Source organism: Gossypium arboreum, chromosome 9 (assembly GCF_025698485.1).
Source record: "Gossypium arboreum isolate Shixiya-1 chromosome 9, ASM2569848v2, whole genome shotgun sequence".
Lineage (NCBI taxonomy): Eukaryota > Viridiplantae > Streptophyta > Magnoliopsida > Malvales > Malvaceae > Gossypium > Gossypium arboreum.
Window position 1 is genome coordinate 39,376,739 of NC_069078.1, and position 11,982 is coordinate 39,388,720.

Sequence of the window (11,982 nt, forward strand, 5' to 3'; positions counted from 1 at the left end):
CAACAAGTCGATTCCAAACTCAACCTCTCAGTTCAGGGCCAAACTCAAAAGCTCCTCTGGAAAAACATCTTAAAAATCCTTGACGGTTCTAACTTTATCCACTGTCAGATCCTCAGTTTTCAATTGGCTTACAAATTCCAAATAAGCCTCACATCCCTTTTGAATCCACTTCTCGGCTCTCAATGCCGACACCACATTAGACAGATAATCCCTACGCTCGCCTATCACCAAAACCTCCTCATCCTTTATGGTCTTTAACATTATTCACTTATCAGCACAATCCAGAGTAGCCCTATGCTTAACAAGCCAATCCATTCCCAAAATGAGATCGAATTCTCTGAAAGGTAGCTCCATCAGATCTCCAGAGAAAACTTTTCCTTGAGTTTCTATAGGCACATCTCTATACAGTTTATCTACCCTAACCGAGTGACCCAAAGGACTTAGTATAGATACCCCACTCACGGTCTCCTCAGAGCGGACAGCCAGCGATCCAAATATAGCACATACAACATATGAATGGGTAGATCCAACATCTATCAACGCAGTGTATGGCATACTGGAAATCAGAAACGTACCAGTTATGACGTCAGGTGCATCACCCTCCTCTCGGCGACGAGCTGCATACACCAACACCGGCTGATGAGCCTCAGCAAATCCAGCACCTCTACCAGGTGCTCCTCTTCCTCAACCATTTCCATTACCACCTCTGCCTTGCCCACGTCCTCTCGGAAACTATGGTCCACACCTCACTAGTTGAGCGGCCCTCTGTTCTAAAACTTGAACCTGATCTGGTTCCTAGGGACAATCCTTAACCCTATGCTCCATAGATCCGCATCAAAAACAAGTACCAGAACGTTTCCGACACTAGCCCATATGCATCTTCCCACAATTCTTACAACCCTGCGGTCTAACAGCATTCATCAGTACTGCTCGAACTGGCTCCATTACCCTTACTCTTTTAACATTCCTATTCATACCACCTGAAAGTCCTGAATCTCTCCTAAAACGGTTCCGATCTTTCTCACGATTCTGTCTTTCTATATGCTTCACTTCCTCAGCTATCTTAGCTTTCTCCACTAAAGCAGCAAAGCTACGCTCCCTCTGCGGAGCAATCAACACCCTATGTTCATCTCTCAGACCATCCTCGAAGTGTACGCTATGCTCATACTCTGTAGCAACAATCCCAGAAGCATACCAGTTCAGTCTCAGAAACTCAGACTCATATTCAGCCACTGACTTACTCCCTTGGACCAGGTTCAGAAATTCTTTCCGGCGAGCGTCCACATAACTAGCCCCAATATACTTTCCTTTTAAGGCTGTCTTAAACAGCTCCCAAGTCACACTGTCAGTAGGAGTTCCATCTCTCACCGTGAGACACCATTGATAAGCCTCATCCCTAAGTAACGATATGACACCCTTTAGCTTCTGCTCCACAGAGCAGTCCAGATCATCCATAATCCACTCTGTGGCTTCTAACCAATACTCAGCCATATTTGGAGCTACACCAGACACGCCCCTAAATATCTCTGCTCCATTGGCCCGAAGCCGCTCAGAAATAGACCCCCGAATTTCATTTCCCGTACTTGCCCTAGCAACCCTTTCCAAAACTCGGAGCATTGCCTGGGACAAAGCATCGTCCCCGGTACCTCGATCATGAGACTCTACCTCCATTGCCGGTGGTACCGGTGCATCTTCTGCCGGCACATATCCTGAAGACGAAGATTTAGCCTGAGCATTACCTCGGCCATGTCCACGACCTCTTCCACGAGCTGCTCGTGTACTCATTTCGTATTATCTGATTAAGAATTTTATGAATCAGTTTAATATTTCAATGTTTATTACGATGTCTTATGAATAACAGTAATTCAGAGTTTGAGTTTGTTTCCTTTTGCGGTAGCCTAGCTACAGTCTCAATCTACTTATCAGAGTTTTTATAGTTCCAGTGTTACCCTAACTAAAGTACCATGATAAGGTTTTGTACAAGCATATAACAGATATTTCAAAAACAATCGAAAAGCTCAGAAAACTTACAGACTTGGGCCGGAGATTCGATGTGTCACCTTCTAAAAAAACCTAATTTTAGAAAACTGATTTTAATCTTTAAAATCATCTATTTGTAAAGAGAAAATATTGGAAACATTCTCGAAAACAATTTATAATCAAGTTCCAAAAAATGATTTTTGAAAACCTTTATTCAGTGTTTCTTTACAAACTCCCATTTTTAGACCCGTTCCACAGCCGAGTTGTTGCAACTTGGCTCTGATACCACTAAATGTAACACACCAAACCCGGCCTAGACGTTATGGCCAGATCTGACGTGTCACATAGACTTACGACTTAGTATGCATTCGTTGGTTTAAGTGATTGGGGTGGTCTTTGTAAAAACAGCGGTTGAATGAAAACTGGTTTATTTAGGCTATCCATTTGTTGTGCTTGTTGAGTCTTGAAAACGTTCATTAATTTTGAAAACCCATGCAGCCTAACACAAGCAGTTTCGTCATAGTATAAATATAATCAGAAAATAAAACCATAGTGGAAAAAAGAAATTTAAATAGCGGCCTTATTACAACTTAAAACCCAAAATTAAATCGAATATAAAATAATAAAATAAACTAACTTAGAAAAACCAACTTTGCAGATGATGTGGCCACTCAATCCCTCATGGCTCCAAGCCCACTATGGTGGGATTTCTGCAGAGATGAAAATAAAGGTGAGTTCGGTAAACTTAGTGTGTAACATAACCCAACCATAGCCCAAAGCAGATCAAACCTCGAGTTAGACTTATCTCGGTCCTTGGCCCAAGACAAAATCGAATGAAACCCATAGGCCCATAGCAGATACAAAACAAATATATCATGAATCCGAAATCCCAACCCGAGCCATCCATAACACCCCTGCATCAGCCTTACACCATGTGGGAGACTACTCGACCCACCCAACCGCTACACACCACGTAAATTGCGGCGAGGTCGCGGATATTGTGAAGTCACTAGATACGAATATTGTGGCTAGGCCACGAACAAATATATATATATATATATATATATATATATATATGTGGAGAAGCCACAGATTGCAAATGAGGTCGCCGGATATTGTGACGAAGTCACCAGAACAGATATATGTGGCGAGGCCACCAGATTGCAGCGAGGCTACCAGAACGCTTCCTCCATCAATATAAACCCATGTCCCATACAACAAAAATAATATGTCATGGCATACGTATACAGAAACAGAACATCATGCTTTTCAGAAAAAAATATAACCCTAGGGGTAAAATCATAATTTTGCATGCATAAGGTATTTCAGTAATTATTACCTATTGCTAAGGTTTCATGCTCATTCTAACGTTTACCATGTAATCATCAGTACTTACCTCGTCATTTTTCCAAAGTGGGCCCGTTGGCCCATTGGCCCGTTTTTGGCCCATTAAGTCCAAAAATACCGTTGTGCACGAAAATGCACACTCTGCACTCTAATCAACCAAATGCACCATATTCATTAAAAATTGTCTCACGAGCGCTCGCACACTCGCGAGTTCACAAAATACCAACGTTTCGGTATTTCAACTTTTACTGATTCAGTCTAAGGGAGGGTGTCGTTTACACACCTGGTTGATGACGATTGATGACGATATCTCCCACGCAATAATCCTACAATCGATCACTAACACATTAGACTTACGAATTAATGATAACTAACATAAATCCACGTCAACTAACCCAATCATCACACAAGTTAGTCATTTACACACGAGGGGCAAAATAGTCATTTAACACCCTAGGGGCAAAATGGTAATTTTACCCCACAAGGGTATCTCGGTAATTCTACCCTACAAGGGTATTTCGATATTTCTACCATACAAGGGTATTTCGGTAATTCTATCCTATAGGGGTATTTCGGTAATTCTACCTTACAGGGGTATTTCAGTAATTCTACAACTTATCCACTTGGGCCTACGGACCCATTGGGACCACATGGCCCATTTCAGCCCATCCCGGCCCGAAATAGCCATCCTACTGCTAAAGTAATGAGAAATACACACCTGTTAGGAGACTGCAGTTAATCCGCGCTCCAAACACTCTTAGCTGACGCCCAACCCAAATGAGCACGTCACAAAGCGAAAGGGATCAGCCAAGAAGGGTATGCCGACTCTCCTTATGGCTTGCTCTATTTAAAGCCAGCTCTCCATCTACTCTTACGTTAGCTTCCTGATGTGTGATCCCTCCATCACCAGAGTTTAAAACCAACACCAACTCTTGCCGTCCCAACATAGCAAAATAATCAACCTTATGCGTGCAAGGATTCAACCAAAGTCCTCTCACATGCCAACTCACGCCACCACCACTAGGCCATCAACTCATTTGTGTCATAAATCCAACACATTAAACTTTAAAGCGCACCTACTTGCTTCCAGATTTATTGAAAAGAAAAACCAAAATATATTGCAAGAGCCAAGACTTGAACATTTGACCCCTTGCTTCCTCTATGGCGTCACTTCCTTGTCCCCTAAGTGGCGCCATCTTTCCACTACACCACACTCCTTTTTGTGTCGTCTTTTACCCCTTTACTCTTAAAAGCCCAAACTCCAATTGCATCACCTGTTCATAAAATTAAAATTTCAAAGACTACCACGGATTTAACTTAAGTTTGGGTCTTCCAAAGGCCCACTAACCTACTAAAATATATATATATTAACCAACCAGAACACAGACAAATTTTAAAAATCATAAAAACACAGAAAACCCAAAAATTGGGGCGTTACATGATGCGAATTCATTATGGATTGTTTTTATTAATATGATATCGCGGGTTCGTAAGTACCATTGTAGGTTGATGTTGTTTCGTATTGACTTCTTCAGTTGTTTAAGTTCAATTGTAATCACTCAGTTGTAGAAACGATTGTTAGTTCTTTTGTTAGTGATAGGTTCTCTTCAGAGGACTGGAGATCTCTAACTGTTGTACGTGTTGTGCGAAACCTGTTGGTGCAGTGAAGGTAACGTTTTGGGATTTTGGCTTATGGGATCCTCTTTTTGCGTTTTGGCAAGGATGGTTGGAGGGGACACTATCTTTATGTTTAATGATCTGTTTCTAATGGGGCCTAAATTGTGTTTAGGTAATTGATAATTGACTGTGGTGATTTGAGCGGTGCTGAAGCAGTAAGGCAATCATTATCGTGCATTCTAGGTGTTAGGGTATTGGTGGTTGCGTTCTTTACAAATAAGGTGTGTAAATCACTACCCCTATTCGTAACTCAGCAAAAGCTGACAAATGTGACTATTACCGCTACACGGGTGTACGATCGCTCGTATGGTAAATCAAATGCATAAACATGGGCATTTGATCGTAGACGCCACCATGGGCGACTTCAGGGGCTTAGGCTATTTTTGGCCATGTTGGGCTGACATGGGCCGTGTGGGCCCTATGAGCTTGTGGGCCCCACATGGGTAAACCACATGATGTGTGGAGATTTTTGGGCCAGGCTGTGTAGTTCACACGACCAAGGCCATTTTTGAGCTTTGTGGGCCACACGGGTGTATGGGCCCACATGGGCCCGCATTATGGGTGTAACGCCCTTACGCCTGAAACTGTCACCTGAGTCGAGCTTGAGGGGTTACCGAACATAATTTATCAAATTAAGAACTTCAAATCATTTGTTTCTACATTCACAGCTTTCTAGCTACCCGCGTCACAGTTACAAGAAAAATCATATCTCGAGTTACAAAACTTGAAATCAAGATCCGTAAATTTTCCCTAAATCTAGACTCATATATATATTTACTAATTTTTTTCTAGAATTTTTTGTTTGGCCAATAGTACAGTTTATTAGTTAAAGTCTCCCCTATTTTAGGGTTCGACTGCTCTGACCTCTGTGTATTACGAATCAGATATCTCTCTATAAAGAATTTAAATTACTACGAGGTTTGTTTCTCTTAAAACTAGACTCAACAAGGAATCTGTACATATAAATAATGACTTCTAATTATTATTTTACAATTTATTATGAATTTTTTAAATTCAGAACAGAGGATCCAAAAATCACTCTGGCCCTATTTCACAAGGTTTCAAATATCTCATAAAGTATAATTTATATGCCTGTGTTTTTTTAATCCATATGAAAATAGACTCATTAAGCTTCAATTTCATAACTTTATCATCATTTAATTCCATTTATACTATTTTTAGTGATTTTTCAAATTCATGTCATTGCTGCAGCAATATTCTGTTTTAAGGCAAATTTCATCTTTTCATGAGTTGTTATGAACTAGATAACCTATTAAACTTCCGGGATATCAAACATGATCTAAATTTAACCATCACCATGACTTATCAATATCAAACATTTTCTCAACCAATCATGACCATATCATAAAATTATTTACACAAAATAAGTATATTGCTATACATGCCATACTTAAGTTTTACAAGCCATTTACCCGATGAAAGTCCTTTGGATAGTGTGATCGAACCTTCGACCCGTCCCAATTCCGAGCTGGCTTGTTCAAAACTACAGTAAATAAAGAGGAGGGAGTAAGCATAAATGCTTAGTAAGTTCATATGTAAATAACAAGTAACATAACAATACAAATATACCAAACAACTTTAGCATGGTATCACCAAAACATATATCACATTTCTAAACATCATTCATCATCTTACCACCTTATCGTTGTTGTATCTATTTTCAACCCGAGGGTTAAGAACATACCTATCCAAAGTATCCATTTCACAACACTTACCAAAACGTCGCTTGCATCTTAAGTGTTCTTCCATTTCACTAGAAATTTCACCCGTTGAACACATCAGAATACAACTCGGATACACAGATAATTTGCACATAAGTGCCTCAGATGTAATCAAGAAATCATGTAACCCGCCCCTAAGTGAACTCGGACTCAACTCAACGAGCTCAGGCGTTCGCATCCATAAGTGAACTCGGACTCAACTCAACGAGTTCAGATGCCTAGTTACATTTCACGAACTCGGACTCAACTCAACGAGTTCGGACATTCGCATCCATAAGTGAACTCGGACTCAACTCAACGAGTTCGGATGCTCAACCATCCCAGTGACATGTCACTTGTATTCTAATCTATTCCTAAGGTTCAAACGGGCTTTTTCCTCGATCTCACATTTGTCGCCTTCCATGGAATATCGGGCCGATACTCGGTAGCAATTCATATTTATCAAGTAGTAAACATAATTTGCATATTACTCAATATTAACCACAAAGCATAATATTTCACGATTAAAAATCAGCATATCATATAATTAACATTAATAACTTAAAAATAACATTTATGCTACATTATTTACACATGAACTTACCTTAGTACCAAAATATAAAGATTTTGCAATTTAGTCCACAATCTTTTCTTTTCCTCAATCGTGACTTGAATCTCGTTTCTCCTTATCTATAATGCCAAATTAATCTTATTTAATACATACATTCATCAAAACAGCATTTAATACGAACTTTGGAAAAATTACACTTTTGCCCCTAAACTTTTGCATAATTACACTTTTGCCCCTAGGCTCAGGAATTAAACTTTATTCCTTATTCTTATGTTTTATAACATGCTGATCATTTTTCCCTTCTATGGCAACATCAAATTCTTACTCTAACATATACTTGTGACTATTAGGTATTTTTGCCGATTAAGCCCTTTTACTCGTTTTCACTCAAAACCGAGTAGCACAAGTTGTCTAACATAATTTAAAACCCCATATTCTATCATAAAACATTAAAATACACAAATTTCACCTATGGGTATTTTTCCAAATAAACCCTAGGTTGAATTATTGCTAACATAAGCTTAATCGAGCTACCGAGATTCCAAAAACGTAAAGAACATTAAAAACGGGGCTTGGAATCACTTACTATGGAGCTTGGAAGCTTGAAACAAACCCTAACTATGGAGAACCCTTGAAATTTCGGCCTAATGAAGAAGATGGACAAAATTGGCTTTTAATTTTGTTTTAATTCATTTTAATAACTAAATGACCAAAATGCCCTTACTACTAAACTTTCCAAAATTCCATCCATGTCCAATTTTTGTCCATAGACTTAGAAATTGGTCAAATTTCTATTTAAGACCTCCTAATTAATATTTCAATGCAATTTCATACTAAAAACTTCTAGAATGCAAATTTTGCAACTTATTCGATTTAGTCCCTACTTTCAATTTAAACACTTTAGGCATAGAATTTCATCACGAAATTTTCACACAATCATGCAATCATATCATATTCATCAAAATAATTATAAAATAATTATTTCTATCTCGGATTTGTGGTCACGCAACCACTATTACGATTAAGCCCTAATTCGGGATATTACAACTCTCCCCCTTTTAAGGATTTTCGTCCTCAAAATCTTACTGAAGTAAGCAGTGTGGGTATTGGTTTTTCATAGTTTCTTTTGGTTCCCATGTAGTCTCTTCTACCCCATGCTTTTGCCATAACACTTTCACAAGTGCAACACTTTTATTTCTTAGTTGTTTGACTTCTCGAGCTAAAATCTTAATCGGTTCTTCTTCATAAGTCATATCCGGTTAGTAGTTCAACTTCATCGATGAAATTATATGTGAAGGATCCGAACGACATCGACGTAACATAGATATGTGAAACACATCATGAATCTTCTCTAATTCGGTGGTAGCGCTAGCCGATATGCTCTGGGTCCAACTTTTTCAATTATTTCATACGGTCCAATAAAACGCGGACTTAACTTGCCCTTTCGTCCAAATCTAAGGACTTTCTTCCATGGAGACACTTTCAAAAATACCTTATCACCAACTTGAAACTCCATTTCTTTTCATTTCAAATCCGCATAAGATTTTTGTCTATCTGAAGCAGCTTTCAAACAATCTCGAATCACTTTCACCTTTTCTTCGGTTTCTTTTATTAAATCAACTCCATAAATCTAATTTTCCTTGAGTTCAATCCAATACAACGGCGTCCGAAATTTACGACCATATAATTCTTCATAAGGTGCCATCTTCAAACTCGTCTGATAACTATTATTATAAGCAAATTCTACCAATGGTAAGTACCTTTCCCAACTATCTTGAAATTCCAATACGCAACATCTGAGCATGTCTTCAAGAATCTGAATTACTCTCTTTGATTGTCCATCAGTTTGTGGATGAAAGGCAGTGCTAAAATTTAACTTTGTACCTAATGCCTCTTGCGACTTTTGCCAAAACCGTGAGGTAAACCTCGGATCTCTATCCGAAATGATTGACAAAGGTATCCCATGAAGTCTAACAATCTCTCGGATATACAATTCAGCCAACTTATTAAGAGAATAATCATGACGCATAGGAATAAAATGAGCCGATTTAGTCGATCATCAACTATTGCCCGGATGGCATTTTTCTTCCACGAGTTAACGGCAACCCCGATATAAAATCCATAGTAATCCGATCCCATTTCCATTCAGAACCATAGTAGGTCAAGTAATCCCGAAGGTACTTGGTGTTCAAACTTTCACTTGTCGACAAACTAAGCACTTTGATACAAACTCGGAAATATCTCTTTTCATTCCACTCCACCAGTACATTTTCTTTAAGTCATTATACATCTTCGTACTGCCCGGATGAACCGCCAAACAACCATTATGTGCTTCATACAAAATCTTTGGAATCAACTCATCATTTTTCGGTACACAAATCTGATTTTTAAACATCAAACAACCATCAGAACCGATTCTGAAATCTGATCCCGTATCAGCTTCACACTGTTTTCTCTTGGCTAGCAAATCGATCATTTTTCCGAGCTTCAAAATCTCTTGTAAAACATCGGTCTTGCTCTTAACTCTGCTAGAATCGAACCGTCATCCGACATTTTCAACCGAGTGTTCATAACTCTCAAAGCAAACAACAACTTTCTACTTAAAGCATCGGCAACCACATTCGCTTTTCCGGATGATAATCAATAACAAGCTCGTAATCTTTCAATAACTCTAACCATCTTCATTGTCTCAAATTCAAGTCTTTTGTGACATCAAGTATTTAAGACTTTTGTGATCGGTATATACTCGGCACTTTTCACCATACAAATAATGTCGCCAAATCTTCAAAGCAAACACCATGTAGCCAATTCCAAATCGTGAGTAGGATAATTCCTCTCATGAGGTTTTAAGCGCCTCAAGCATAAGCCACCACTTTTCCTTCTTGCATGAGTACACACCCCAAACCATTTAGAGAAGCATCACTATACACCACAAATTCTTTACCGATTCGGGTTGTATCAACACTGGTGCTTCAGTTAATAACTTTTTCAATTCTTCGAAACTCTGTTGACATTCTTCCGTCCTTTCAAATTTAACATCCTTTCGGAGTAGTCTAGTCATAGGAGCCGTAATTATAGAAAATCTATTTACAAACCACCGATAATACCCAGCAAGCCCCAAGAAACTCCTAACTTCAGTTACATTTTTCCGTGGTTTCCATTCAACAATGGCTGAAATTTTACTAGGATCAACCCGTATACCATCACCTGAAACAATATGACCTAAAAATCCAACTTCCAGGAGCCAAAATTCACTTTTACTAAACTTAGCATACAGCTGCTTATCTCTCAAAGTTTGCAAAACTATCCTTAAATGCTCAGCATGCTCTGTCTCATCCTTTGAATAAATTAAAATATCATCTATAAACACCAGAACAAATCTGTCCAGGTATGGCGAAATATGTGATTCATTAAGTCCATAAACACAGCAGGAGCATTTGTCAACCCGAATGGCATAACTAAAAATTCATAATGACCGCACCTTGTTCTAAAAGCAGTTTTAGGCACATCTGACTCTTTCACTCACAGCTGATAATACCCAGATCTCAAGTGAATCTTTGAAAACCATGTCGCTCCTTTTAGCTGATCAAACAAATCATCAATTCTCGGCAATGGATACTTGTTTTTGATTGTCACCTTGTTTAACTACCGATAATCAACACATAATCTCATAGAACCATCCTTCTTTTTCACAAATAACACGGGAGTACCCCAAGGTGAAAAACTTGGTCTCATAAAGCCTTTATCAGTCAACTCTTGCAACTGCGACTTTAGTTCTTTCAACTCTGTTAGTGCCATTCTATATGGAGCAATCGAGATCGGAGTTGTTCCCTGTATCAAATCTATACCAAATTCTACTTCCCTGACTGGAGGCAAACCCGACAATTCTTCTGGAAATACATCCGTAAATTCACACAACCAAATAATCGATTCAACTTTCTTTTCAACTTCTTTTGTATTAATTACATACGCCAAATAAGCTTCATAACCCTTTCTCAAATATCTCTGAGCCGACATCGAAGAAATCATACTAAATATTGCCTCTGATTTGTCTGGTTCAACCCGCAATATTTCACCACTTTCACATTTTAATTCTATAACCTTTTCTTTTCAATTTACTATAGCATCATGCAATGTCAACCAATCCATACCCAAAATAATGTCAAATTCATCAAATGGCAACAACATCAAGTCGACCGGAAAGTAATGAACCCGAATCATTAAAGGGCATTTCTTGCATACTTTATCAACTATCACACATTTGCCTAGTGGATTCGACACTCTAATCATAAATTCGTGTTCTCAACGGTATATTCATACTAGACACCGTTTCATGCATACATATGAATGAGTAGAACCGGATCAATCAAAGCAATAACATTAGTATCATAAAGAGAAAATGTACCGGTAATCACATCGGGTGAGGAAGCATCTTCACGCGCTTTAATAGCATAAGTTCTAGCTGGAGCTCTTCCTTTAGATCTAACTGCTGCATCTCTGGCTACATTCTTACTGCTTGTTTCACTTCTAGCTTTTCTCGGATACCTTCCCCTCGAGTCTGTACCACTAGCTTTTGCATTCTGAAATTTTTCTTTCTCAGCTCTCTTTGGGCGTCTCTAATAAAATGATCAGGAGAACCACATCGAAAACATTCATTTGCTCGCACGGACCAAAATGATTTCTACC